Source organism: Culex quinquefasciatus, chromosome 1 (genome assembly GCF_015732765.1).
Source record: "Culex quinquefasciatus strain JHB chromosome 1, VPISU_Cqui_1.0_pri_paternal, whole genome shotgun sequence".
Taxonomy (NCBI): domain Eukaryota; kingdom Metazoa; phylum Arthropoda; class Insecta; order Diptera; family Culicidae; genus Culex; species Culex quinquefasciatus.
The window spans coordinates 73,003,411-73,006,714 of NC_051861.1; the positions used below are offsets into that span (position 1 = coordinate 73,003,411).

At 38.9% G+C, this 3,304-nt stretch overlaps 1 pseudogene; it reads right to left on the minus strand.

The window, feature by feature from the left end:
- Positions 1–1,906: 1,906 nt before the first annotated feature.
- LOC6042573 lies at positions 1,907–3,082 on the minus strand (annotated as a pseudogene).
- Positions 3,083–3,304: the final 222 nt, after the last annotated feature.

Sequence of the window (3,304 nt, forward strand, 5' to 3'; positions counted from 1 at the left end):
ATATTTTTTCAGTGTAGTCCGTATCCATACCTACAACTTTGCCGAAGACACCAAATCGATCAAAATTCCTTCAAAAGATACAGATTTTTTTTCATACATCATTTTTGTATGGACAGCTGCCGAATTTGTATGGAAAATTATATGGACAAACTAATGATGCAAAATGGCTTCTTTGGGCATACCGAAGGCACCAAAAAAGTTTCAGCCGGATTAAAAAATACAAAAATTAAAATTGAAGAAAAAAGACCGATTTCGTAGAGAATTGCTCACTGGATGTTATAGGCGCTTTCGAAAGAGCACACAATTTTGAATCAAACTGCATCAATAACTCGAAATCGATGAAAATGCATATGGGACATTTATGCGATCAGGGGCAGTATAGGTCATCGCTGAAATTTTTAAGTTATCGCAGTTTTAGTGAAAAAAGTCGATTTTTTCCGTTTTCGTCATTTTCCCATTTTTGCGCGTGGCGCGTCGAAAAATCCAGTTTTTATTTTCAAAAAATCGTATCTCAGAGTATCGAAAACATAACTTCACCATTTTTTGATATGTTAGGTAAAATTTTCCGAGGAATCCGATAAAAATATTTTCAGACATAGGCTCTTTGGTCCCGAGACCTTCAAAACAGCATTTTAAGTTTTCATACGACCTTTTCAAATGTTAAGCTAGATTTTTGAAACTTCTTACTATTTTTCCCAAATAGCCAAACTAATCACCTTTCTTTTGCGTCTAGGACAGCTAAAATCGGATGAAAAGGCGTGGAGATATGATTTTTTGAAAAAAGTGGTTTTTGCGAAAATCGACGAAAATTGCCATTTTTCGAACCACCCTAACACGGCGTAGGTCACCCTAATGGCCAAACAATTTATTTCGACCAAGGATCCCCCAGAAAAAAAATAGCTCGATCGGAGAACTTTTTTTTCGAATCATGCTGTTTTCGTGGGGAATTGCTGTATAACAATACTAAATTGAAATTGACGAAATTTCGCCCCATAGGAAAAAAGTTCAAAAACTTCAAATGAGGATAACTTTGATTTTTCCCGACCAAAGATTTTTGTTCACCCCGCAAATGAACGGAGATGTTCCACACTTTCATATGTATATGACAATTTTCTTGCTATTTCTTAAAAAATACTACCCCCCTGAAAAAGACGCCGTGTCTAACGTTCCACTGTAGTATTTTTTAAAACTTATTATTCTTCAAAGAGTAGCTTGCATTACAATCTTGAATGATATCATGCGATAAATTATTTTTAAGTTCATTGTACATTTTTAAATAAAATTTGCATCAGTACTAAATCAAGATTTTAGTTTTATTTCTTTACTTTACGTTTCTTACCCTCTTGCTGTTCCTGTTCGGGCGAACTAGAATCCGAACATGGACGATTAATGTTTTTGTAGAGAGCAATCAGCCGATTCAAATCATCCCGATTGGCATTTTTTTCAGCAGAACTATCATTAGTTTTTTTTACAAGAACAACTCCTCTTCGCGTGTAAAAAAAAATTCGCCGAAGATTCCGCGGAGGCAGTTGTTTAAAAAAAGTTGGAACGATGTTTTCGGTCGCAGAAATTACAGATTTGTTCAAATCAAGTTCTGCAAAATTTTAGGATCATCTAGACATTCTTACAAATCACTGGGAACAAGAATCGTCCCGATTGGTTGAGTTATGCCCGAGAACGGGCGTGTTGAAGTTACCGTTCCAACTTTTTTGGGAGGCTTGGGCGTCCGTGTAAGTTGGACATGCGTTGGGCGTTCCAGTGTTAAGCAATCAGCCGACTTTAGAATAACCCAATAAACAGTTTTCCGCATGTCATTTTTTGTGTTGGATATCCTATTATGCATAAATCAGAACAAAGGACAGTCACTTAAAAAAAAAGTAAAATTGAATGATTTAAAGTGGTTCATAATGTCATGATTTTGAGATTTATTTGTTTTTCATGATACCAACTCATTCAGTTACACAGCCCTGGATAGGCTGAACTCACTCCGGTGGAACATTGCGATCCAGCATGTCCTTTAACATACGAGGGTTGATTGATAATATTCGTGAAGGAATAATTGCATACAAAGTAATCATGTGTCCACAATTCTCCATTGTACGTCTGATAAGTAACCATCCCACATCCAATCTTTACTGTTCGATCGCTGATGATTTGCGTAAAGTGACCAATCTGGGGGCTGAAATTTATATGGAAATAGTATATTTTTTGGTAATTTGTTTTTTTTTTACGTGAGTAACTTACCCGTAGTAGTGTTGTGGATATCTGTCTACGTAAGCGTGAGCGTAAACATACTCGTTGAACCAAGCGTCTATAAAGTACTTGACCGATTGTGGTTTTGTAACTTTGAATCCAAAGTACCGCAAAACGCCTATATTTTGACCGACATACTTGCTCCAGTTGGTGTTACGACACTTGTCATGGCCGTACTCGCAAGATCGTGCGTTTGCTTCGGCCAGATACTGCAGCTCAAGATCCCACTGAAGAGTCGGCATTTTCACAGCTGGAGAGTAACCGGGTAGTTGTCCGCTGGCCAGCAGGGACCGCATCCGGTTGTGCTGATCGAGTATCTGAGCTCGCATTACATCGGTCATCGGAATCAGTTGGGGATTTTTCCATAGCAACTAGCACCGAACGGATTAGGAGCATTGCAAGCCACGTGGGGTCCTCCGTTGGGACAGATCGACGGGCTGCAATAGTAGTTGGGGAAATAATACGTCGTCAACTGCTGCAGATGTTCACTGGAGATGGTTATGATAGCGCAGAATATAACTGGAATTATAGATGAGTAAATTAAGCAAATTGTATTATTTCATTCGTGCTCTGCTAAATCCAGAATGGGGTAATCACCTGTAACAAACAGGTTCAATATTCCTGTTATGTTTGACTTACCAGTTAGTGTTAAAGATCTCATCTTGGCGTCAGCAGCGGTGAACAGGATTTCCAGTAGTAAAATTAGAATGTAAAATAACAAAAACAAATACAGCACAGATGGTGCGTCAAGACTGGGAAGAGACCGTGTGGTGCTAGCTTGTTCTGACGAAAGAACAAATCCCGCAGAGACCGTCCGTCTGCGACTGGACACCGATCAGCACTGGCCTTGTGCGAATCAGAAGACTGCCCAATTTCTAACCAAGCGACGAACTTTTGAGAAATTTCAATTTCTAAGAACTGGCTCGATCCAGCGATCCGGTTTGATTTTCTTTTCTTTTTTGTGAAAACTGGCACGAACTCATATAAATCACTATCATTGGCCAAACGATGCGATTCCAAAATCGGCCCTGTTCGTTATCAGGGGGCTTCA